Here is a 27587-nt window from a genome sequence, read left to right on the forward strand (position 1 = left end):
ACACACACACACACACACACGTATCACATCTTCTTCTTTATCCATTCATCGATTCATCAGTCAATGGACATTTGGGCTCTTTCCATAATGTGGCTATTGTTGATAATGCTGCTGTAAACATCAGGGTCAAGGCACATTTCTTAGAGCAACTGATCAGGGTTAGCCAACTTTTGTATCATCTTCGTTCCATCCTTGCTTTTCTTCTCCTTTATTTCCTGACTCAGCATTTGCTCTTAAGCCACTGTCTTTGGTTCTGCTTTCTGAGGAACCCAGTATAAAACATATGCCATGTTTCTCTCTCTCTCTCTCTCTTCTTATTTTACTCCATGCTTTATAAATAACTTATGATTTGGGTTAACCATTGCATTACATTATTCTAAGTTAAATAATGAAAGCTAGCATAAAACTTATTCCTTAGCTTATAGCTTATTATGAAAATGAAAAACATTATATTAGACTGTATGACTTTAATCTTAATGTCTTTTAACTACGTTACAGTTTACTTTTCAGTGGTATTATCCCTCAAAATGCATAGGAACACATTCATTTGAATTAAAAATGTAAGACTTGTTATTTCTTTAACAGAAAGTCAATCTGATTTGGTTAACTGGGGTAACAATGAAACCTAACCTTGTAATTAGGTTAAAAGTGGACATTTTTGATAAGCAAGTTTAACCTGCAGCTCTGATTTTTGACGAAACATATTTAAATCACATGACATGACAAAACATTTTATCAGACATATTGTATGGAAAATATGCTGAAATTAGGAATATTTTAATTTTCCCTTTGTGACAGCAACGGGTGGCTTCAAGTGAAAAAAATATATAGTTAACGCTTCTCCAAAATGGTGGCCGCTAAGTACGGTTGTGGCTCAGGAGAAGCGGCCGCAGGGACCCGGCAGCAGCTGCACCTAGAGGTTCCTGAGGCCATGTTTGTGGAAGATGCAGATTCTTTCATGAGACAGCCTGGGAATGAGACTGCAGATACAGTACTAAAGAAGCGGGATGAACAGTACCACAAGTGTAAGTTTATGGAACTCAACCTTGCTCAAAAGAAAAGGAGGCTGAAAAGTCAGATTCCTGAAATTAAGCAGACTTTAGAAATTTTAAAATACATGCAGAGGAAAAAAAGAGTCCACTAGTTTACTGGAGACCAGATTCTTACTGGCAGATAACCCGCGTTGCAAAGCTTCAGTTCCTCCTACTGATAAAGTGTGTCTGTGGTTGGGGGCTAATGTAATGCTTGAATATGGTATTGATGAAGCTCCGGCATTGTTGGCAAAGAATTTATCGACTGCCACGAAGAATCTTGACTCTCTTGAGGAAGACCTTGATTCTTTCTTTGAGATCCATTTACTACCACAGAAGTCAGTATGGCCAGGGTTTATAATTCGGATGTAAAAAGAAGAAACAAAGATGATTCTACCAAGAACAAAGCATAATGCTGGCAATTAAAAATGTGGTTCAGTTTTCCAAACATGTTATTTTACATACCCCGAAATTTATCCCTAAAGGTTGACACCACTTTGACTGATTTATTTTTTAAGAGCAAGAATGGTAATTAAAACTTAAAAAAAAGATAAACATCATTTTATTATAAAAACAAAATTAGTTTCAAATATTTTATGAAATTAGCAGTATTTTAATTTTTTTTATTTCCAACAAAGTAAATGCTACTTTCCTCATCTTTTTTGGTTTGTCATTTAAAAAGTCTTAGCTGAAATGGCTGAGGTATGCTATGGATGCTGAATTCAGGACACTCTTCTTTTTTTTTTTTTTAAGATTTTTATTTATTTATTTAACAGAGAGAGAGAGAGAGCACAAGCAGGCAGAGCGGCAGACAGAGGGAGAGGGAGAAGCAGGCTCTCCGCCGAGCAGGGAGCCTGATGCAGGGCTCGATCCCAGACCCTGGGATCATGACCTGAGACGAAGGCAGCCACTTAACCGACTGAGCCACCCAGGCGCCCCAGGACACTTTTCTTTATTGGCTGATGTTACTCTCACTTGACGTGGTTAAACCAGGGTAGAGGTAGGAAAAACAGTTAGTTTAAATATTTCCAAACTTGCTTTCTTTGGTACATGTGGGGCCTTATGGCTCTCTGTTGTTGTTATTTGTCTTATATAACTGGATTTTCATGAATTACTGCTTAGCCAATAACTATTAAAATATTCTGTACTTTTCAAGAAATGGTAATTTGCCTTCCTAAACAGTAAGAGGGCTATTGAGACAACGCTTTTTCTTACCCCATAGAAGTACACAGTGTCTTTGCAATGCCAACATAAGGGAGTGCTCGCTTCGGCAGCACATCTACCAACATAAGGGAGATCTTGGCCAACGTGAAATAACAAAATTCTTTAGCCACTCAAAACTCTTGGCTAAGGCAATTTTATATTTCTTAACAGTTCCCCAAAGCAGCTGAACAGGAATATTGAGATAAATATAAATCTGCAGTGGTTGAAAAGATTTGTGAGCTTTTTTATTCATGATAAAACCTTATAGGAAGAATAGAAAAATCCCTGTGGAAAGCTGTTGGTATAGTGGCTAGCACTGGGTGATACAGATTCTGATAAAAACATGAATGTATTATTCCATCTCCATGTAGTATAATACATACTCGTACAATGTTTTGTACTTGTATTTCATGATATTAAAACATTGAAGTTAAAAAAATATAAAGCTAATATCATTTGAGAAGTTTTGGTAAATTTCCTTTAACAACGAATGACTAATAATTAGATAATAAATCATTTTGTAACTCAAGAGATTTCTGATTGGTTTCTAATTCTTAGTATTATAGGGACCTAATCAAAGAAATAATTTTGATAATAGATCATAATGTGATTTTTAGCATGTAACTCTAAAGGAATTCAGAGAATTAAGTGATACTGATGTAATAAAACTTCTTTCATCCCTATCTCCTTGTTAATATGAGCAAAGTTTCTCAGCACCTATGTCAATGCACATGAACAAATAGGAATAGTCAGGCCTTCTTCAAGCAATCAATAGGATTCATCCACAGATACGTTAACTAATTGGCAAAAAAAGACCACATTTTTTTCACAATAAGAGATATATTTCCAGTACATTTTACTTACTATATAATAATTTTTATTACATTTTATAAAATAAATATTTTGGTTAATTGGTTTTCATTAATAATTGCAGTTATAAATCAATGGTGCGAATTCAAGAGGGGAGAAAGTTAACTATTAAAACCTTATGGTTACATAAAATTTTAGAAATTAAATCTATATTTATTTACATAATTTGTTGCAGATAAGAAAGAGAGGCACTCCATAAAAGGCTTTTAAACATTAAATATATATTATATTAGGTAACATTCTGCAGGGGAAATATGATGAAATTGCAAATTCAGAAAGAAAAAGAAATCATAATTTGCAACTATTAAAGAAAAATTTGTCCATTATTATTTTTAAGTGAATCATAGTGGTTATAAATAACTATAGTATTTAGGTCCAATTAAATACATTTAAAAGAGTGTTATTAAAGTTTTATTTTAAAAAATCAATATTTGTGATAGTACAGAAAATTGCATCCTTTGTAATGATCTATATTATGAAAAATTTAAGATATTAATGTGTAGGGGTATATTGCTTACAAAATCTTTTAGGAACACATGAGCAAGAGCATTTGAAGGCCACTGACCTGGACCTAGCTGACCTGACCTAGTTCACTAACTGGACTTACGCCCCAAAGAGAATACATGGAAGAAACCTGAAACATGCAAGGTGACTTAGAACTTTGAAACAGCCTTCTTACTAAGTAACTGCTGGGAGAGAAGAGCCTGAGCCAACAATATAATGAGCCTTATGGAGCTTGAAGTACAGTATAAAGCAAACTGAATTATGTCTCTTTTAAAGTCCTTCAATGGGGGCACCTGGGTGGCTCAGTCAGTTAAGCGTCTGCCTTCGGCTTGGTCATGAACCCGGGGTCCTGGGATCGAGTCCCGCATCAGGCTCCCTGCTCCACGGGGAGTCTGCTTCTCCCTCTCCCTCTGCCCCTGTGTGCGCTCTCTCTCAGCCTCTCTCTCTCAAATAAATAAAGTCTTAAAAAAAACCAGTCCTTCAATGGCTTCTCATTGACTTTTGCATATATTCCAAATTCCTCATGGCAGACTACCACCTGGATACCCAAGTCTGTTGTATGAAACAGCAGCAGTAATATCATCTGGCATTTTGCTGAAAATGCAGAATCTCTGATCCCACCTCATACCTTGAAACAGAATCTGTATTTTTTTTTTTAAGATTTTATTTATTTATTTGACAGAGAGAGACACAGTGAGAGAGGGAACACAAGCAGGGGCAGTGGGAGAGGGAGAAGCAGGCTTCCTGCGAAGCAGGGAGCCCGATGTGGGGCTCAATCTCAGGACCCCAGGATCATGACCTGAGCCGAAGGCAGACACTTAACGACTGAGCCACCCAGTCGCCCCCAGAATCTGTATTTTTAAAAGATCCCCAAGTACTTTGTATGTATGTTAAAGTATGTGGAGCACTGGTATACATGATCATAAATGAATAATTTATGTAGTAGAATAAACAATGTAGTGATAGTCAAGGTATTTGTTTTAGCTTAGAAACAACCAACGTATAGTAGATTGAGGCTTAAAAATGAAAGAATGAAATCCAGCTAGTACAAAACACCCAAGTGCTTCTCTTACTCCATCAACCTTATTCTCCTGTCCCAGTCTCTCCCTCTTTGCTGTGCCTCCCCTCAAATGTATCTTCTATCAATTCCTTTTGCATGCCAACTTTTTCTTGCCTTGGGGCTTCTTTGCAAGCTGTAGGAATTCTGCCTGAAATGCTACTCCTTTCCTTCTCAATAGACTAGTCTCATCTTTCTGATCTCTGCTCAAAATCACCTCCTCAGAGCTATCTTTCAGGATCACCCTTCCTAAAGTCTCTAATACTCTCAGGGTCCCCTCTTTCTTTCCTTTATAGATGTTAGCACAATGTGTAAGTTATTTATCAGTTTTAAACTTTTTATATTGAAATAATCTGACTAGCAAGAAGTTGCAAAAATAGTACAGAGAGTTCTGTGCACCTCTTACCCAACTTCCCCATTAACAACATCTTACATGACCATATTATACTATTAAAACCAGAAAATTGATATTGAAGCAGTAACCTGTAAGTTTTTGTTTGCTTAGTTCTTCTCTCTGATCACCCCATTTAAAGTTAAGCCCAGTCATTTTCTACCACATTCCCTTATTTGATTTCCTTCTTTGTACTCACATCTTGTATACACTATCTGAAACTAATTTGTTTACTTGGATGTGGTCTGTCTCCACTTCCTGGATGTAATTTCCCTGAAGGCAAGTGCAGCATTGTATAACAGCACTCACAATAGTGCTGTAATTGTTAAACAAAAATACAGTAAGTGCTTAATATTAATTCAATAAATGAATGGATGTAGGTAGAGATCCAATTCCAAATATCACAGTTAATTTGTACATTAGTAGTTGGGGAGCATGTTGCAACAATTAATTGTGTGCTACTGGCAGTTATATAGGTTCTGGTGATCTAATGTACATAGGGATTACAGTCAATGATATTGTATTATGTACTTCCAAATAGCTATGAGACCAGATCTTCAATGTTCTCAATACAAAAAAGAAATAATAAATGTATGACATGATAGAGATGTGAGCTAAAGCTACAGGGGTAATCATGTTGCTATATATATATATATATCAATAAGTTGTACACTTTAAATATACAGAATGTTATGTGTCAATTGAAGATGCCAAAAAAAAGTAATTGTAGAAATCAATATTTCTGATGACCACATTTTATTGTTGTCATATGTTAAGTGGTGGGAAGGAAATGTATAACCTCAGTTTCCTTGTCTACAAGAAGTTACTCAGGAAGTACAGTAATTCATACTTTGAGAACTCTTCTCCAACCCATAGCATTATTTTTAGTTGGGCTATTGATTTAAATATGGGCTATTGATTTAAATATGTGATTTCATTAGAATGAAAGTAGTATATACCATACTTTTTTAAGGTAATTTTTTCAGGCAGATAATTTTCAGTTCCATTTCTTTTTAATTGGATACAGGTAGCTACTTTTTGAAACCGTATTGGAAAGTTGCTTTGTTCAGACAAGAAGGAAATGACACTGAAAGGGAAGAAAAACATTTCAAGGAAATGAAAGTGATAATTATTCTAGTTTGCACGGAAAATTGTGTTTCTCTTTGGCTTTGAGGTTCTGTTTTTTGTTTTTTTTTTTTTAAGATTTATTTATTTGAGAGAGAGAGCATGAGCGGGAGGGGCAGAGGGAGAAGGAGAGAGAATCTCAAGCAGACTCCGTGCTGAGCTGACCCTGAGATCAGGACCTGAGCCAAAACCAAGGGTCAGATGCTTAACCGACTGTACCACCAAGGCACTCCTCTGACTTTGAGTTTTATTGCTACCAATAGATTCCAATGTCTCTGCAAAGATGGTATTTTTGTTTCCACCTTTATTCTCATAAATTTTGATGCAATGTTGGCATTTTGGATTCCTTAATAAATTCGACTGTATCACTACAACATTTTCTACTTAAGGCTTCATATGAAAACCCCTTGACTCAACCAGTTTTCAACAGCTAAATACCAAGGCATATTTAGGTGTTAGTTTTGCATTGCTTTTTATAGCATACCTTTTTAGATTAGGAAAGACTTAATTTGGACCAAACAAATTAATATACATTAAAAGGAAACACTGGCTCCTAGTTACATGTTTGTTTGAAGGACATCTGCTTTTTTTTAATCTGATTTTTTTTGTGTGTGAGAAACAAATGAATTAATATGTATAAGGTGCTTAGGAAAGATATATTGGAACATGCTAAGTGCTCAATATGTATTAACTATAACAACTGTGATGATGATGTCACTCAGCGAATTTGAATATGTAGTGTTAGTAGAAAATGTATGGTCCTTCAAACATAATAGCTGTTGGATCATTGCATCACATTTCAAACTGAGAAGTATCAACAACCAGGAACGCTAGGTAATGGTACCTTTATTTTTAAATTATTGTTCAGTAAATAGAAATTCTGATATAATGTGTGCAGTATTTCACATTCAAATAAAGGGTGTGATATTTACTAATTTTTAAACACTCTTTGGCATGTCTGTTTTTACTTAGATTCCTGTTATCTTAAACTAATTATTCCCTCCTTCATTTATTTAATAACCATTTAGTGACTGTTTACCTTATGCCAGACACAATGCTGGGCCTAAATATAAAACCATGGAAGACATTCCTGAGGAAATTCACAATAGAAGCGCAGAATAGAAGTACAGAGAGTTCTGTGCACCTCTTACCCAACTTCCCCATTAACAACATCTTACATGACCATATTATACTATTAAAACCAGAAAATAGATATTGAAGCAGTAACCTGTAAGTTTTTGTTTGCTTAGTTCTTCTCTCTGATCACCCCATTTTTGGGGTGATCTTTGCCCAATAGAAGCGCAAAAAGGTGTTTAGAAACAAAAACTGGGAAACATTGTGAACATTGTGAGAAGTCTTTTTGTGGGGGCTGGGGGTGGCTTGTACAACAAACATTTATTTCTCACAGTTCTGGAAGCTGACAAGTCCAAGATCTAGACTGGCTGATTCAGTGTCTGCTGAGGGGTTGCTTCCTCATTCATAGTTGCTTGTCTTTTCACTGTGTTTTGTGATATATCTTTATTGATCAAGTAATGGCAGCTTGAAGTTGGTAGTAGCTCTGATTCCGGGGTGGAGTGTACGACCAAGGCCGGTCAACACTACCAAAGTCCCCATTGCCTTTAGAGGTAAGCATGGGACCCAAGTACAGTGAATGAGGCACAAGGAAACTTTGGCTGAGATTTCTGGAGAAAAGACTCTTGCTCTTTCTTGCTGGATCAAAAAATGGGGAGGGTATAGGACCAGGAGCTCTGCCATTGTCTTGCTACCATGGGAAACATGAGATTGAAGCTAACGTAGTGAATGGCTCCTCTGAGGCATAAAGCCAAACTGTTCCTGGAGATATATATGGCTTGGAACTTCATGCCTGACCTGAAGTTAATCTAATTCTGGTGTCTAAAGCTTACAAGGGCTTTTTTACCTTTACTTAGGTCAATTTATGTCAGTTTTCTAGCACGTATATTAAAAGGATTTGAGCTTAATATGTGTTAGAGGAAGAAAAATATAACCAGGGAATTATTAAGCTGCAATGATAGATTTTAATTTAGCTTTTGGTTTATTCTCTATCTTTACCACTGATTATCAGCTCCTCACGGGCAGGGACCATGTCTACCTTGATTATGTACCCATATCCAGGGCTTAGTCCAGTGTCTGGCATACAGATATTAAATATTTCTTGACTTAAGTAAAGAAGAAAAATAGAGACATGAAAAATCAAAATAAAGAAGACTTCAAAATAATTTTTTCACATTGACCTGATGAACTGAGATATACTGATAAATGATTAATGAATTGCAGAAAGACTGTAACTACAAAGGCAATAAAGAGAGTTTATTAGAGAGATAAGATTCTGTCACTTAGGCTAGCACACATGCCAAGAGAGGGTTTGAATAATACTAAGGGATGAGGGAAAAAAATCTCCACCCTTCAGTCAGCCTTTTCTGGAACACACCCAAGATCAAGAGATAATTTACAAAAATTTTTAAATGTTATACTTTTTAAAAAAGAATAACAAGAATAAATGAACAAGATAATAAAATAGAAAATAAGAGCAGCAAGAGGTTTTTTTTTTAAGATTTTATTTATTTGAGAGAGAGAGAGATACCACAAGCTGGGGGCGGTGGGGGGAAGGGGCAGAAGGAGAGAGGCAGAAGGAGAGGGAGAAGCAGACTCCCCCATGACCAGGGAGCCTGACGTGGGGCCCGATCCCAGGACCCTGAGATCATGACTGAGCCAAAGGCAGACGCTTAACCAACTGAACCACCCAGGCGCCCCAACAAGACTTTTAAAGTAAGGTATATAGAATGTATTATTTCAGAGAACTGTAGAAGAATGAAAAATAGACTAGTTCTAGGAAAAGATCCTGTTTGTCAAATGTTATGGACTGAATTGTGTCCCCTCATAATTCATATGTTGAAGCCTTAACCTCCCCCGTTCCCTGCAGTACCTCAGAATGTGACTGCATTTGGAGATATGTACATTGAAGAGGTGATTAAGTTAAAATGAGGCTATTAGGGTGGGCCCTGATACAATGTGACTGGTGTCCTTGATACTCTGAGAGCCACCATGGTCATGCTTGCACAGAGAAAGGACCATGTGAGGACACAACAAGAAGGTATCTGTCTACAAGCCAAGGAGAGAGGTCTCGGAAGACTCTAAACTTGCTGACACCTTGATCTCGGACTTGCAGTCTCCAGAATTGTTAGAAGGTGAATTTCTGTTGGTTAAGCCACCCACTCTGTGATATTTTGTTATGGCAGCCTTAGCAAACTAACATAAAAAAATGTAAATTCATTTCGGGTCTGGAGGAAGAAAGTAAAAATTGATGGGAGAGCCAAAGAAAAAGATAGTCATATTTCACTGAAATATTTTATTTTACTTTAGGTAACACATACACCCATTACAAAATTCAGACATTATAAAAAAATACAGTAAAAAATCTTTCTACAAACTCATTCTGGCCCAGGATATCCACTTAATTCTCCTTTCCAATGGTAGTCTATACTAGTTTTTCTTTTTTTCTTTCTTCTTTCTTTCTTTCTTTCTTTCTTTTCTTTCTTTCTTTCCTTCTTTCTTTCTTTCAAGATTTTATTTATTTATTTGGGAGTGAGAGAGAGAGCAGCAGCGGGGGCAGAGGGAGAAACAGGCTCCCCACTGAGCAAGGAGCCTGATTTGGCCTCAATCCCAGGACCCTGGGATCATGACCTGAGCTGAAGGAAGACACTTAACTGACTGAGTCACCCAGGTGCCCCAATATACCAGTTTTTCTTCACCATTTTTTCATATATAACCTATGCCTAAAAGAAATATATATATATGCATATAAATGCTATTTTACACTATGTGCCATTGACTAGAAATTTTAACTTTTGTCCAATTTAGTCTTTTGAGCAATATGTTTATAAAGTCAGATTTGTAGGTCTGGGCCTATTACTAGTTTTCACAGGTACATGTACATTTTTTGCTCTTCACCTTTTTTATAGTGTGCTTTGTAGATCATCTCCTATCAGTGCTTTTATAGCTACCACATTTTTTTTGCAGCTCTATGGATGTTCCATAATTTTTAAACTAGTCTTCTGAAAAAATAAAAATAAAAAAAAATAAACTAGTCTTCTGAATTGAAGGTTACTTGCTTGTTAACAATCTTTTATTTTTATGAACAATGTAGCAATGGATAGCCTGTACATTTTGGTCATGTGTGAAGATATCCGTATGATTCATTTCTAGAAGTGGAATTGCTGGGTCAAAACATATGAGCACTGACAGCTTTAAGATGATATTACTGTATTGCTCTCCTTTGAAGCTAAATCAATTCACATGCCCACCAGCAAGGTATGGGGGGGTTTCTGTTTCCCCAAGCCTTTTCTAATACTGAGTTATCAAAATTTTTTGAACTTTGCCACTTGAAAAGAAAAACAATGGTACCTCACCTGCAGCTTTAACTGGCTTTTATCTTTTTATGAGAATGAAGAACACCTTTTCCACTGTTTTAGGCCACTTGTATTTCTTTTTATGTGAGCTGTCTGCTCATATTTTTTGTTCATGGGTTGGTGGTTTTACTTGTTGATTTGTAGGACATTACATGCTATTTTAAAGTTCAAATCATTATTAGAAAACTGGGTTCTTCTAGTATATCAAAAGATGTACAAATTTCCTCTTTCCAAATGCATGTTCAGCTCCTTTCACTTTTTATCAGCTTTAAAGTGGGTAATTGTGGTTTTCCTAAAATATATTTGACTTAAATCTTATTGATTTGTTTTAGCATTGGTGTCTCCTGAGATACTAGTTGGCATGACAGAAGCTTGAATTGTGGCCTGCATTGGCTAGTAGTAAGTGAAAGAAAAATAATTTCAGTTGGCAGGTATATTGTGAAATAATACAGAAATATATTGATTTTTTTTTGTTTTTATGGACTTACTAATATTACTGATGATGATGATGATGATGATGATTTGGTGTGAGAAATGACTTCAGACTTGGTGTCCTGGTGTTATAAAAAGTGTATAACAACTTGAGGAACACTCAAGTTTATACATCAAGACATTGCGGTTTTAAGAAATTATTAGATGATAGAAAAATAAAAACCTGAATTAAGCATTCAAAAAACTTTAACATCTTGAATTTGGTGGCAGTAAATTTCTTTATGCATTAAAATACAGATAGTATGCTGTTTTAACATTGTTTTAAAATAATCTGTAAAGTAGTTGTGGTTTTACATTTTGAGAATTTTTTTTTAACTTGGATCTAGTATGGAATAATGAAAGATAATAGGTGTTGGAGTTAGACTCACTTGAGAGTTCAAGTTCTGGTTCCATTTTCTAGCTTATGTGACCTTGGGCAAGTTATTTAACTTTTATAAACTTCCTCATCCACAACATTTACATTATGGGCTTGTGCGAGTTAAATGAAATAATACCCATAAAGGATTAGCCAAGTGCCTGGCACTTAGCATATATTTAATTTTTAAAAATTTTCTTAGTATATATTTAATTTTTGAAGCACATTTTATTTTACTCTAGTGTAAAACATTTTCATGGTGAAAATATCAATGTAAATTTGGTTAAATTGGGCCTACGTTTGTGGATTATTTTGAGAGTAATTCCTCTTATCCTTAAATAATCCTTTCATTGTACATGAAATTATGCCATTAGAGATTTATTCCGTCTCCTCTCTTTCCCTCTTCTCTCTTTCCTCTCTTCCCTCCTTCCCTTAGTTCCAGGGCAATTTAATTCAGTTCAGTTTTTGATTTGAGGAATCTGAACCACATCTAGGTAATTTCTAGATTTCTAGAGAATTTGTACTGGGACAGTTTCCCTCTTGGGCAAAGTTGGTAGTTTGGCTGTGGCAAACTTGAATTCATGTGGGGGTCTTGATGCCTTACTAGGGAACAAAAATTGATAATGACTGGGATTCTTCCAGATTTTGAAAAAATCTGTTGAAATTAATTTCTTTGCAGAAGTGGAGAAATAAACTCTAAAGAGGAATTCAAATAAGGGTGGTAGGTGTGTCCTGGTAGAAGGTGGAAGTAACTAAGATAGGTGCATGTTTTTCTCTTTTTGGCTTTTATCCAGTCCTTTCATAACGCACTTCTGCCAGGGCCTCTATTTCCTTATATGCAATAAAGGTTAATATGGTATGTCATACGTTTAACCTTTTCTGGCTTTATTTTATATTTGGTTTCACATCTGTTTCTTTTAGGGTAAGAGTAAAACTCCCACTTGAAAACGTTAGGAGATACAGTACTTCAGCTCAGGAAGGAAGTCGTAACTAGAGTTTTAGACATTTAGAACTTGAGGCAGGATAAATTAGACAGTAATGCTTAACAGCATGAACTTTGGAGCCACACTGCTTGGGTTCAACCCCTAGCCTTCCAAGTTATTTAACCTCTCTGTACCTTAGTATTTAAGGTACAGTTGGCAAGTTATTTAACCTTTCTGTACCTTAGTTTTTAATTTGTGAAATGGGAATAGAAGGGATAATAAGAGTACTATCTCCCAGGGTTTTGGGAGGATTAAATGAATCAATAAATATAAAGTGCTTAGAACAGTGCCTGGCCCATGCTTAACACTCTGTTTGCTATTGCTTGCATATCACTGTGTGCATTTCTAGTGTCTTCTGTACATATTCCACATCTGTCCCAAGCAATCACAAACTTCCATAGAGCTAAGACTGTTTTCCACTCTCCTCTTCCTATTACAATTCGTACATAAAAAGTACGCAATATATCTGAGATAATTTTCGAACTCCAGAAAGTCGTTTGCCTTGGTTCACCCGCTGAACAGTATGAAGAGTCTTTCTCTTTAAAAATGGTGAGCATCAAACCACTTTTCATTAATACAATAACAGACTCAATTGATTCAATGTAGTTTCATTTCATACAAAGTCCCGGTATTGATAAGGTCATAAAAGTATTACTCTCTATTCCGAGCGGATTCATTTCACTTCATAGCACCGGTCTGATTCTCCTTTTTGTCAGCGTTTTGTTCTTTTCTGTGCTTCTGTCTCCCGGCCTCAGGAAGGCCATTCATTGACATTCCCCTTGCAGGTGATTTTTTCAAGCCCGCCCCTGTCCTCCGCCTCAGGATCCAGACTTCACCCCCAGCCCGGGGAGGAGAGGAAAGAGGTGGGACGCCGCAGATTCCTGGGTGGGGCTTGGGTGGCGTGCCGGCGCCATGACGTGTGACGCTACCAGTTGACGCAGTCGCAGTGACGCCTGGCCCCGGCTGGGACCCCTCCCATCCTTCTCCGCCCCTCTGTGTCAGTGGCTGGGGCCCCCGGGCCGGACCTGTGGCAGCTGGCCGGGGTGGCGGGGTTAGAGGTTTGTGGGCGCGGGCAGAGCTTCGCGGGCCGGGTCCGGGTCGGCGCTGCTGCCGCTGCCCGAGGCCTTTGGCGTCCCTCGGAGAGAGACCGGAGCGGTTCCAGGCCGCCCCGGCGCTCACCCAGGTGAGGGGACGGGGTCGGACTGGGCAGGGTTAGGGTGAGCAGCAGTTTTCCGTCATCTCTGGAACTCAGCCGGGTGGGAGTCTGGAGGTTTGGCTTCACGTCTGTTGCGGTGTCGACTCATTTCTTAGTTTCTTCTACAGCACCGGGACCTGTAGACCTGGTGTCGGAGGTCAATGGGAAGGCCTGGAAGGGCCATTGTAGTCAGATTTTTGGGGGCGCGGACACGGGAGCGGCCTCTGTGGATGGTGATAAGGCGGGTGGGCGGCGCCCACTTGCTGGTGTGTGGACTCGGCGGACGGGAAGGTCAGTGCACCTGCAGGCTCCGGCTTTAGCCTTTACAGCAGCTCTGGGATGCTGCAGACCCGAACTGCTTAACGTAGGGTCCATTGACCAAGGGCGGTGGAGCCTTAGAATTCCTCTTTCCAATTCAGGCGTGGAGTGTTTTGTATTCTGAATTGGTGCTTGCCGAGTCTACACTATTGAAGAGTACATTTCAGCGGAAACATTATCTTTGGTCAAAGGAAGGTGAAGGGAAGTTGATTTTCCTTTTGCATTGTCTCCCACCCACTCCCGACACCTAACTCCCATCTCCATTTGCCTTAGTTTTGACAGTAGAAAGTTAGGGACGCTTGTTAAATGGAAAGAGTTCTTGTAAATTTCCTCCCAAAGGAAATCATGGTTTGTTGGTTTTTTTTTTAACTATCCGGGCGTGTAAGTTTCAACTGGTTTCATGTTGCTGCTTTGACTCCTTGCATGGCATTGAAGCTGATTTATTCTAAGTTAACCATAAACATTAAACATAAAAATAGATGAATTAACCAGAACATTTATCTTACATAATTGTTGAGCGGTACATATTTCATATGCATGTTATCCCATTTAATCATCTTAACAATCTTATCATGTAAGGTCCGTTATCATTGTCATTTCATAGATAAACGCACAGCCCTAAAAATCAACTTGTCCAAAGTCAAGGGATGTGATTTAAACTAGGTGATCTGACTCCAGTTTACAGTCCCTTAATCAGTATGCTTTATCATCTCCCAAGTGTCTTAAGAGTTCAAAGTGGTTTTCATTAAATGAGTAGTGTGCCAGGTGCTTGGAATTGGAAGGAAACTGAGGCATCATTCTTGCCAGCAAAGACCCAACAGTTTGAGAGAACAACTTTTTTTAAGGCCACACTTTGAGTATATATATATTTTTAAGATTTCATTTATTTATTTATTTAGAGAGCGCACCAAGGGGGTGGGGCAGAAGAGAGAGAAAATCTCAAGCAGACTCTGAGTGTGGAACCCAGTGGTGGGGCTGCTCTCATGAGCCTGAGATCACGACCTGAGCTGAAACCAAGAGTCAGATGCTTAACCGACTGAGCCACCCAGGTGCCCCTTGAGTATGTTTTTAAGGTAGGATTTGACCTCTACAACCCTCTCACTACCCAAATCATGCTCTTACCGTAGTTGTAGTGGTTTTGAAACCTTTGGAATGGTGTGGTTTGGAAACTGGTCTTATTCTAGATTTAGAAGTATTTCTTCTTTGGAAACTTTAAAGAAGGAAATGCAATTTTGGAGTAACGTTAAAAACTTTCCACATGTGTGCATTTGCACGCATGTAATCAAATAATTTAATCTGAAGTGGTGAAAATGATGGTATAGCCAGACTATCTTGTATGTTGATTAAATGTTGTTCTTGTCAGGTTTGTTAAGATGAAACGCTGCAGGTGGACCTTCTGAAGATAAGGAGGAAGCAAAACAACATTGCAGACTCTGAAAAAAAATTGGGGTAAGTATTTTGGCTAAGTTTTAAAAAAATCTAATTTCCAGTTAAAGCTGAGGTAGAGGAAATCTGACTTTCTGCTTCAGTTGTGTTTTAATCTGCTTAAATGGTCAAGGAGTGGGGGTTTGGGGGGCTGTATAACGTGACTTGGCATTCATTTTACCTGACTTTTGAATTGTTGATATCTGACAATTAAGTTATGTGCTTAGCTTGTATATTGGCAGGAGAAAGCCAAGGGAAACTTTGGCTTGATTCTTGATCAAGTGTCAACACTTTTTCCTCTCTTTTGCTTGCTCATTAATCTGCCTATGTTATAAAGGGTTTTAAAAAGAAATGAAGAAAATTAGTTGACCTTTGGTTTGTTCTTCTCAGAATACTGGGTATGATTGAACTCAAGTATATTTTTTACTCTTGAGTTTTATGGAGCATAGTAGAAAACATGGTTAAACATGATGAAGAAAAACTTAATTCATTTCCTCGATATTTATTGAGAACCATATACCTTATTTCAGGCATTATTTCAGGTTTTTAGTATTAGAATAGTGGTTATCATGGCCCTGGAGAGTCTAGAGTAGAGGATTTTTTTCTAGAAGGTAATATTTTTGTGAAATACCATACATTTTCTTGAGTTTTATATGCAAAGATGTTTTTGGTTTATGTAAAAGACTAGGAAAACAGCACTACCCATATGGTAAATGTTTGTATTTATAATAAGTCTTTCATAATTTTAGTTAATAAATGAAGGTACTCCACTAGTGCTACTTTAAGGTACAGTGGGATACTAGGATTCTTATAGACTTCATTTTAGCATACTTTTTTCATGTTAATGATAGTGTTGAAATTTAAAAATTTTCATGAGAGGTTAAGAAAATTAACTCTTTAGAGGCACCTGGGTGGCTCAGTCGTTAAGCGTCTGCCTTCAGCGCAGGTCATGATCCCAGGGTCCTGGGATCGAGCCCCGCATTGGGCTCCCTGCTCAGTGGGGAGCCTGCTTCTCCCTCTGCCCGTTCCCCTGCTTGTGTTCCCTCTTTCGTTGTCTCTCTCTGTCAAATAAATAAATAAAATCTTTAAAAAAAAAAGAAAACTCTTTAATTTGAGAAAATTTCAGACAATTTGTAAATAACAAATAAAAGTGACATGGTCAGGCAACAGTTTGGTGATGAATTGGAGAGTGATGAACTTGGCAGAGTGGTGATCATTTAGAGGCTGTTGTAATAATCCAGGTGGCAAATGAGAACCAGAAGTACAGTGATGCAGATGGGAATTATGGATGGAGATGGATTAGATAGATGCAAAGGAGATGTACTGGGTAGGATTTAGTGGGCTTGAGGGAAAGTAGAGTCAGGAAAGTTTTTGGTCACTGTCATGTTCAAGCACATAATTAATGTTTAATGAATATTTGAAAGATAAGTGAACTGAATTATATGATATCTGGCTTGGGAAACTGAGTGGATTCTGGCGCCATTTACTATGGCAGTATACAAAGAACAGTAGATTGGGGAACATGGTTGGAGAAGATCAGTTTGGGGCTGTTATGAGGCATCTGTGACTTCAAAGAAATGTCATTAGGAAGTTGTATATATGGATCTTAGTTAAGAACACCCAGCTGGAGACATACAGTTTGGAGTCTCAGGTTATAGTTGCTGGTTAAAAGCGATGGGACTGGATGAGATCACTCAGGGAAAAAATGTAGACTAAAAGAAGAGAAATGAGGATGGGGAACACTAATAAATCAGATGGAAGGAAAACACACTTCAAAGGAGATGAGTGAGTAGATAAGGAAGCAGGAGAATCACAGAAGTCAGTGGAAGAACTGAGTTTGGAGAAAAGGAATGAATATTAAGCATCTTTGAGACATCAAATAAAATGAGGACAAGAAAAGTATCCATTGAACATCAAGAAGTTGTTGACCTGAGTAAGAGCAATTATATGTGTGGAGCCAGTTCACACTGGGTTAGAGATAAGAAAATTGAAATAGCTAATGTCATTTACTCTTTCAGAAAGTTTGGTTTTAAGTGGAATAGAGAGAGGATAGCTAGAGATACGAGTTTGAGAGAGAGTTTTTGTTTTCTAAAGGTATGAGTGATATGATTTATCATTATTTGCTGAGGATAAAAAACCATCAGAAATAAAATTTGAAGACAGAGGAATGAGGGAGAATAATTAATCACTACTAAGGTGGAAGGGTGGAATATGAGGATGCAGGTCAATGGTACTTTAGATAGACTTCTACTGAGATAGGAGTTAAGGAGGTGGTGATGATTATGGATACAGATCCTCCTTTGTAGGAGGCAGGGTAGAGGTTGCTCCACAGAGTTCATGCAGGAGACTCCCACTTATAGTAGAGAGAGGAAATGATTCACTCATATGATTGGTAATCTTCTTGGTGTATTATTACTCCTCATCTTTTGATAAGTTGGAGGAGAGTAGAGTGCAGTAGTTTAGCTTAACATGACAGGTATGAACCATTAGGGTAGAGATAACTTGCAGATATCTTACAAAATTACTTTTCTCATACTTTGTATTAGTTATCTATTGCTGAGTAACAAATCATACCTGAATTTAGTGGTCTAAAATATTTAGTATCTCAGTTTCTGTGGATCTGGATTTGGGAGTGCGTAAACTGGTTTCCTCCGATCTTAGGGTCTCTCAGGAGGTTGCAGCCAAAATCTCGGCTGGGACTTCAGTCATCTCAACTGCGGCTGAAGGATTTACGTCCATGATGGCCCACACACATGGCTGTTGGCTGGAGGCCTCAAATCGTCAGCATGTGAACCTTTCCAGGGTTTTTTTTTTTTTTTTTTTTTTTAAAGATTTTATTGAGAGAGAGAACAAGCGTATGGGAGAGGCAGAGCGAGACGGAGAAGCAGAATCCCCGCTGAGCAGGGAGCCCGATGCGGGGCTCGATCCCAGGACCCTGGGATCATGACCTGAGCCGAAGGCAGATGCTTAACGACTGAGCCACCCAGGTGCCCCTTTCCAGGGCTTTTTAAGTGTCCTAACAAGGCAGCTGGTTTCCCCTGGAACAGATTATCTAAGAGAGAGAGCAAGGAGGAAGCTGTGATGCCATTTTTGACTTAAGTTACAAACCATTGCTTCTGTCATATTCTTTTAGAAACTGTATCACTAAGTCCAGCCCACGCTTGAGAGGGAAATTAAGTTTGACCTCTTGAAGGGAGGAATATTAAGGGATTTTTAGACATTATAAAACTACCATACAGGGGCGCCTGGGTGGCTCAGTTGGTTAAGCGACTGCCTTCGGCTCAGGTCATGATCCTGGAGTCCCGGGATCGAGTCCCACGTTGGGCTCCCGGCTCAGCGGGGAGTCTTCTTCTCCCTCTGACCCTCCCCCCGTCATGTACTCTCTCTCTCTCTCATTCTCGCTCTCTCAAATAAATAAATAAATCTTTAAAAAAAAAAAAAAAAACTACCATACATCTTTTATCAATTGTCACATTCTTTAGGGTCAAATAAGCTCTTTCAAAGTACAAAAATATAGACTTTATGACCAGGTGAGACAGAGGTTCTAGAAAAGTGGGGAGGTGGTTAAGTCAGATTTGGCTCACTTTATAATTTGGCCTTCTTTGCTGCTAATCAGGCTCCATAACTTAATGTGTTACCAGTTAGGGTTATTTTAAAAAGTGCTTGTTGACCTTTGATTTAATGGAGGATCCTTTTAGGAGAAAAAAATTCCATAGTGTGCAAAATATGATTTTTTATAACAAAATATGAATTTTGGAAGCATTCATATTAGCTTGTAAATGTAAAGCTGGGAGGAAGGAACTCATTTTTCATATAAAGAAACTGAGAACGAAGAGATAATTACTGAGGCCATGTATTAACTGTGTTTGTGCTTAGCTTCTCAATGCCATAGTTTTCTCATCTGTAAAATGGAGAATTATAAATGAGTAGTTATTTGTGATGATTAGATGAGTAAATATACATAAAGTGTTTAGAACAGTGCCTAGCACACAGCAAGCATTGAATAAATGTTACAGCCATTGTTATGGCAGCCATATTTTTATTATTTTAATGGTGAATTAATACCATGGAGTGAACATTTCAAAGAGTAGGAGAGCATTGACCAAAATGTTTAAAGCTTAAACTTTAGATTACTGATCTTATTGTACTTTGTCACTTTTTATGTATATGTAAAGTATATTTCTATATTCATTTTTTTCTATCCATATCCATTTAAAATGCTGTCTCTGATATAACCAGTAGTATTGTATAATCATATATTGTTGTTGTTTTATTTACATGAAAGTTCAATTTCAGTTGTAGCAATTCTCCGCTCACAGGAATTGGCTACTAAATGGACCTTGTGGGCTCTTTGGATAGCAACACGCTATTTAAAAACATTTTCTTTGTACTTGATATGATGAGAGTGTTGGTAAACACATGTTGCAAGTTTCATTCTCCTTCTCCCCACATCCAGGACCCTATTTTGTTGGGCAAGTAGTTTGAGTATGTTTTTGGGAGGGTTTTCTGACTGACGTGACATAAGGTAGAACATAGAAGCTTAAGGGCCAGATAGGAAAATGGAAATAGTTTTATTACAAAAATCCTATAGAATTTTACTTTGCTGGTGATTTTTAGTGTTATACCTTCCGGTGTATTTTTAATCAAAATGAAAGTGATATATTGAATTCTTGATTAAAATAAAGAAAACTTGGAGAGTGTGTTCACTAGTCAGTACAAAAAATGAAGACAAAACCCCACAACCAGTGTATGGAATGTAGAAGTGGGAGGATTAAACCTTTCATTCAGCAGTTCTGTTGATCTCTTTGTATTACTTGACCATATCAAGGAATATGTTGAAGGTAGTAATTAGTTCTGGACTGTTAAAAGTTGGTTATATTTAAAGATCATGGTTTCTTCTAGGTTTGGAGAGATCAAAGTCAGTTCTTTTTACCCTATTAGTAGATATGTTTTCTACAGATTTTTAAGAGATTGGTTTTGTTTTGCTTTTGCTTCTATTAAGTATTTAGGTAAATCAGCATAAATTTCTGGCTGTGGAAGTCAGCCTTCCTAAAGTGCAACATTTTGTTGAATGATATGATTTCTTATATGTTAAAAATTCTTCCATACATAGTATAAAGAACCATTTTTGTAGCATAGATTACAAAGTTAAAAAGTACATTTGTTTAGTTTGCAGATTTGTAGTGTTTGAATTGTCACTCACCATATCTGAATATTTCTTCAGCAATAGTTGCCTGGTGGCTAGTGTATTTTGGTATTTGATCTGCTTCTAAGAATCATGCTTACTGGTATTTGTAGAACTATATTATTTACATTAACGTAATACTTTCTTGATATTTATGCCAACTAATTTTTTTTTTGTAAAACTCTGTTATTTAGTTACATATATGTATTTTTCTTATATGTTGTAAGGAATGAGATGCATTTTAGTCATTGTTTACTGGTATGCATTTTATTGTTTTTTGTTTGTTTTTTTGGTTTTTTTAGATCTTACCTTTTTTGTTGAGCTGATTTTTTTTACATGATGTATACAATGTAACAAAATTTTATTTCACATTAGATGCAAAAGTTACAATAAAGCTATTTTTTTTAAAGAACATGAATAACAGTAGCTTAGCTACCACTGTTGTGTTTCTTGTCAAGCACTGTACTGTGAATTTTATGTTTGCTTTGTGTTTTTAATGCCTTCAGCATCTCTTCGAGGAAGAAATGGCCATGTGGAAACAGGCTCTGAGATGCGGTAACTTGCTCAAGCTTTATCATGGCTAAGGAAGGAATTAAAGGGATAGAGCGAGCTTTCCATTTCAAATCTGGCTTTAAAGCCTATTCTAGTTCCAGCATACCAGATGATTTCTGTTATTTCTGATAGAATGTTATTTTACTACTTAATTCTCTTGGATTTTAGAGTTAGTTAATAATGAATTGTGTTTGTTGCACATAGAATCCTGGGACTGAAAGGGACCTGGAGTGATTCTTTCTAGGTAGAGAGGATTATATACCTGGTTTGACTTAAGAGGGTAATTGTCTATCGTGTTTGTTTAAGTGAACAGAATAGGACATTATATATCTTTGCTTGAATTGTACCAAGCTGCTGCCCTGGCCAAAACTGTTAAGGAAATTCCATTTGCTTTTGTTGCCCACTATCCCCCTTTTAAGATTTCCCCCATCTTCAAGAATCCTGGGCCTTTCAGGATATCCCTGGATCCTGCTTGTTAGTGAGAAAAGTCATCCAGTGAATTAATTTACACTAATAACACATGGTAATAATTAATGGTAGCTATTACTGAGATACTTTACTTTTCATTTTAAGAGAGAATCTTGGTTAATACTCCATTTAAAGGAATGGATGGTAGAATTTTAGGCCTTGTATCCTGATGGGTAAACCTTTTTAGGCAGATAAGGCTTTCCAAATCACTATATGTTTAATGGATAATAACAATCTTTTTACTACATTCCATTATTATCTTGTAACGTAAAATTTATATATTTATGTGAGATGTTTAATTGCAGTTGGTTCTTCTCTATTTTATATACTTTATTTGTGTAGCATCATGGAGTTGGAAGGAACATCACAAAGTCATTTGTTTCAGACCATTTACCTTTAGATGGTGAGTGGTCAGTGTTCTAAATGAATAGCTCAAATGTTCTAATCATTCTTGAAACTTCATTTTGGATAAAAATGTTGTGATCTGATTTATGTTTTACTTTTGTTTTGGGATGTCATTATGCCATAGTAGAGATGAGCAGTATGTTCTAATAGGTGTTTAATTTTACCTGATGTATGAACAGATTATCAATGTTGATGAAGTTCAAAGGGGAACTATAAAGTTTGTTTTTCAACTCTTAAAACCCATGAAATTTCTTTTATAGAAAAGGAACTGTAATTAAATCCAGAGAACTTTAATATAATGGTCTAAAGATATGTGAACAACTTTTATTCAAAGAATTGTGGCTTCATTGTTGTGTGAGAGATTTGAGAATGATTAAACTTTTTTCACATTTTTGTTACATTTGGCATTGGGTTATTAAAAAGTTGAAAATCCTCTTCTTAAACTCAAGCAAATGAAAACCAGATTTTCTTGAGAGTGAAAAAGATCATTTAGGACTCTCTTTGGCCCTGGGTACATTGGGAATACTCACTTATTTTTGGCAATAGTTCATAATTATGTACTTTTTATAATGATGCATTTATTTCATTCATTTCTGAGACAAGTATTGAGAGACTGCTATATACAGGAATGTGGTTGGATATGGCACTTAAATGAGTAGGGCAAACTCATCCTTAAGAACAGCTGTCTAGTGGGGGGGATAGACTTCTAAAGTGATAATTACAATATGATATAACTGCTAAGATACAGGTAGTCATTCAAACAGCCTTTCTTTAGCATTTTCTGTATTGCCAGACATCCTATTGAAGATTATTGTAAATATTCCAAATCTTAAACTTAACACTCAGAACTCCTTAGCTGTATTGTAGAATTTTTTTTTTTAAGATTTTATTTATTTATTTGAGAGAGAGTGAGTGAGAGAGAGAGCATGAGCTGGGGGAGAGGGGCAGTGGGAGGGAGAAGCAGACTCTGCTGAGCAGCGAACTCGATTCGGGCCTCGATCCCAGGACTCTGGGATCATGACCTGAGCTGAAGGCAGATGCTTAACCTACTGAGCCACCCAGGTGCCCCAAAGATTTTATTTTTATTTATTTGAGAGAGAGACAGAGCAAGAGAGAGATCATGAGCAGGGGGGAGGGGTAGAGGGAGAAGCAGACTCCCCATTGAGCAGGGAGCCTGATGTGGGACTAGATCCCAGGACCCTGGGATCATGACCTGAGCCAAAGGCAGACGCTTAACCAACTGAGCCATCCAGGCGCCTGCTGTATTGTAGAATTTTTAAGCTCAATACATATTTATTAAATGAACAAGCAAAAAAACCCTACATTATCATGCAACTGTCTTAAGTATGTTCTTCCAAAAAATCAAAATCAAATATATACTTTCCCATGACAGTTCCAGAGAAAGCTCTGGCTCTTCATAACCAGGTCTTCTCACATCGTACGTAATATTATATAGACTTATTCCAGTTTAAACCTGATATAGGAAAACCTTCCTTCTGAAATCCTTTGTCAAATTATGGGGTGATGTCTCTTATAGAGGAGTCATGCAGCCCTGGAAGAAGATTAACCAGTGCAGTGAGGTTTTCTTGAGAAGCTGTGGGCAGGTGCACAAATCATCCAGTTCCCCCCCGCTCCCCTTTTCTGATAAAATAATTATTGCTGAGGTAGAGTGGAGGTGGAGGACGTGGGGTAAGCTGTGGTGATGAAGGCCCTCTCATCCATATTTCCTTTCATCTACCACCCTAGGCCTATTCTTCTGACAGCCATTATAAACACAAATTAAAGATGAAGAAAAATAGAAGAGGAACAGGAACTGTAGAAGTAATGGGATTAGATCCAAAAAACTGGGAGTAATAAATAAATTTTTTTAAAAAATGGAATGAAATAGAAGAGGTTTTAGATAAATATGAATGTGACTTTTTCAAAAATACATAGAAGCCATCAGATTCTCTCATCTTTCCGTCACCAAATCTCCCCATATCTGGGTCTTTCCTTTCCTCTTTCTTCCTGTTCAGATGAAGGAAATGTTTCTCTTTCTGTCAAAACCCAGTTCCAAAACCCAGCATATATATATATACCCTGAATTAAAGCTAACTTTAAAAAATACTAAATATTTAATACTGTGTCCTTTAAATCGTATGATTTCATGATCTCTTTAAGTACAGAATCTTTTTTCATGTAAAAGAAACTGTCCTCAGATTTAATAGGACTGGTAACAAATTAAAAAAAAAAATAGTGCCTTAGTTTGGGTTTCCTCAGAAATAAAACCTGGGTAAGGATTCAAGTATAGGTAGTTTATTTGGGAAGTGATCATAGGAAACACTGGTAGAGGATGGGGAAGTAAGAAAGGAAAGGGACTGAAGTCAATAAAGGGTATTATTCTAGCAGTTACTGCTGTGGGCATCCGGAGCTCACTACCATTGGTGAACTCTCGGAGACCAAATGAAATGCTCCTCAGAGTTATCCCAAACTAAGAGCAAGGAAGCTGCAGGTGTTCATCCAACACTTTGCGAGCCATCATTGACATTAACTCTGGCATTTCTGGCTTGTCCTGATAATAAGCTGAGCTGTTTCTGCAGTCAAAAAGCAGTCCTCAGTAAGATGTTATAGGTGTTCAAAATGAGCAGTCTTCTTGTGTAGAGGTGAATGCCAACAGTATATGAGCAAGACAGTAAAGCATTGGTTGCCATTAACAAACATTTATACAGTGTATTATTTACTATGTGCTGGGTGCTATTCTAAATGCTTTACATATATGAATTCATCAATTCTCACTATTCAGCTCTGTGACATAGGTACTGTTAGTGTTCTTGTTTTACAGATGAGGGAATAGAGCACAGAAAGGTTAGGTAACTTGTCTGTGGTCACACAGCTATAATATTAGAACGATAGTCTAGTACAGAATCTATGCTCTTAATCCATATAATGGCCCAACTCAGGGCTTGAACTCAAACTCATGACCCTGAGATCAAGACCTGAGCTGAGACCAAGAGTTGGATGCTTAATCGACTGAGCCACCCAGGCGCCCTCCCCACACACCTTTTTTTAGGATTTTTTTTTTTTTTTTAAGATTTATTTATTTGAGAGAGAGAGAGCATGCACAAGCTCATGAACGGGGGTGGGGGGGAGTAGAGGGAGGGACAAGCAGACTCTGTGCTGAGCGTGGAGCCCAACATGAGGCTCAATCCCAGGACTCTGAGATCATGACCTGAGCCAAAATGAAGAGTCAGACACTTAACTGATTGAGCCACCCAGGTGCCCCCTTTTTAGGCTCTTTTGATCCTACTGTTTTTCTCCGATAACTGTCTCCTTCTCCCTTGCCCAGTCTCTTTCCTTTTAGTGTTCTTTACCTCCTTCTTGATGGCAGCTTACCTGCTCCCCCTTTCTAGAACAGTATAGCTATTCTTCCTTCCATTTTTTACACTCAAGGCTTTCAATTCAAATAATTTTTTCAAAGGTATTAACTGATCTTTCTGATGTTGTTTTGAAGTTTGAGTTTGATATTGCTCAGTATCTGCATTTTAATTTTTTAAAAAGATAAGCATTTGAGAACTGAAGAAAGACATGATGGTAGAATGACAGATGACTGAGTGGTTACTTTTGGGTTGGGAGATACCTGTTCCTTGGCCATATTTGTAAGGAGAGGCTGTGAGATACATGCTTGGGTAAAAAAAGCCTCCTTCTGAACTGTCATTTCCTGTCTTCCAGCCACCACTCTCCCTTTTTCTTTTTAAATTATAGAAGTATTATATGCCACTTGTAAAACATTTAAACAATACCAAGAGTATCAAGAGTAAAAGTGAAAGTCCTGCTTCACTGATTCTTTTCCTTCCTTCCAGATCTTTCTCACTGCTCCCTCTATAGGTAACCACTCATGGCTTTGCTAGTGTTTTTGCAGATTTAAAAAAGTGCACACACGCACACACACACACACACACACACTTCATGTATGTGCACATATATACATATATGTATATATATAGGATTATACATGTAACATACATAATAGTCTTTTTTCTTTTAAACATAAGTGGAATACTATACATTTTGTTTCTCAATTTGCTTTTTCCCTGCTAACATTACATACATCCTGGACATTTCTCTCTGTCGGCCCATATAGAGCCATCTCATTCTTTCAGAAAGGTTGAATATTATTTCCCAGTAGAGTATACCATAATTTATTTAACTATTTTCCTATTAATTGACAGTTTTTCAAATTTCCCAGTATACTGTATAATGCTGCAGTGATTTTCCTTGAAAAACATCTTTTGGTGCCTGCATATTTCTGAGAAAGACCTAGAACTGATATGTCCCAGTTAAAGCATACACATTTTTATAGTATCTGATAAATTATTCTTCCCAAAGATAGTTTACATCTATCAACTGTGTATGAGTGACCATTTTCCCACATTTTTGCCAATATAGTTGTTTGCAGTCTTTCTCATTTTCACTTAATATGACTACTGGGTGATAAGTGGTGATTGCTCCCATTTCTAGTGATATTATCTTCCTTTGTGAATTGACTATGTATTTTGCTTATTTTTCTATCATATTAGTCGTATTTTTTTATACTGATTTGTAGGATGGCCTCTATTTTTGAAGGACCAAATTAAGATTTGGAATTCTGTCTATAAAAGTGTTAATGCAAGTATTAGATGTTTGATAATTTTATTTTCTTTATGCCAGTGAGGCAGAAATAAAACAGTGTGAATGTAGTATTTGAAAAGATTTTACAGGTAATTCATTTTGAAAAGTAATCTTCTTGGAAAGGTATTTCCTAAAATGGTATAGTAGTGGTGGTGTTAAATTAGGAACTTTGATAAATTTCTGGTTTGTGCTGTGTTTGCTTGAACCATTTCACATTTTCATGCTTTTCTTTGTCACTAAAATAATAACTGCCACAATTTCTATTCTAATGTGGACAGCAGTTTTGAAGTAAATATAATGGACTTCAGGAAAAATGAAGAGAATATAGATGAATCATGAAAATATTGAGAGAGCTTGTGTTGAAACATGTAGATCAGTGTTATTTTCTTATGAACTGGATAAAAATACCATTTAAAATGATGTAATACTTGAAAACAGTGGCTGTGTTCAAGGCACTGTCACCAGTACTGGGAATACAAAGATGAATAAAACAATCTATATTGGTCATAATCTATCAGAAGAGAGAGGCAAGATAGATTAGGTTCAGGTTATGCATCTTTGGTGGGAATATCATAGAAGTGAGGCTGTGTTCTTCTATTAAGATGGTAGCTACATTTGTGGTGAGCATAGTATAATGCCTGGAGAAGTTGACCTGAAGTGAACGGAACATTGTGTGTCAACTATAATCAAATAAAAAGTTAAAAAGGGAGTGTACAGTTCTGATTTATCTTAATATTGATGGTGTTTACTTTCTTTGATCCTTAATTAAATTCACAAAGTTCCTCTTTCCCCCTTTGTCATTAATAATTATTTTGAGGGGAGTTATTTTGAGATGATATGAGAATCCTTGTTGCTTATCAAAATTTAACTGATTATTTATATTGGTATGGACTCACAGATTCTTTTTATTAAATGGGTTTTAATCTATTACTGTTACTTATTTTGGTGCTTAAA

General features: G+C 37.0%; 1 protein-coding gene and 1 pseudogene across 7 annotated transcripts in view; both read left to right on the forward strand.

Moving 5' to 3' along the window:
* Positions 1–847: 847 nt before the first annotated feature.
* On the forward strand, positions 848–1548 carry LOC118521076 (prefoldin subunit 3 pseudogene; annotated as a pseudogene).
* Positions 1549–13386: 11838 nt separating this feature from the next.
* Positions 13387–27587, forward strand: part of BLTP1 (bridge-like lipid transfer protein family member 1) — a 208044-nt gene continuing 193843 nt past the window's right edge. For 4 of the 7 annotated variants that reach the window (XM_036069404.2, XM_078069201.1, XM_078069198.1 and 1 more), the window contains exons 1-2: positions 13387–13621; positions 15315–15400. The gene's annotated coding sequence lies outside the window, so the exon portion shown is untranslated. Of the gene's footprint in view, positions 13622–14850; positions 15025–15314; positions 15401–27587 lie in introns of all 7 variants that reach the window. The other 3 variants (XM_078069200.1, XM_078069199.1, XM_078069196.1) reach the window with 2 other exon arrangements.

The sequence above is a fragment of the Halichoerus grypus genome, chromosome 3, assembly GCF_964656455.1.
Source record: "Halichoerus grypus chromosome 3, mHalGry1.hap1.1, whole genome shotgun sequence".
In the NCBI taxonomy this organism is placed as follows: Eukaryota; Metazoa; Chordata; class Mammalia; order Carnivora; family Phocidae; genus Halichoerus; species Halichoerus grypus.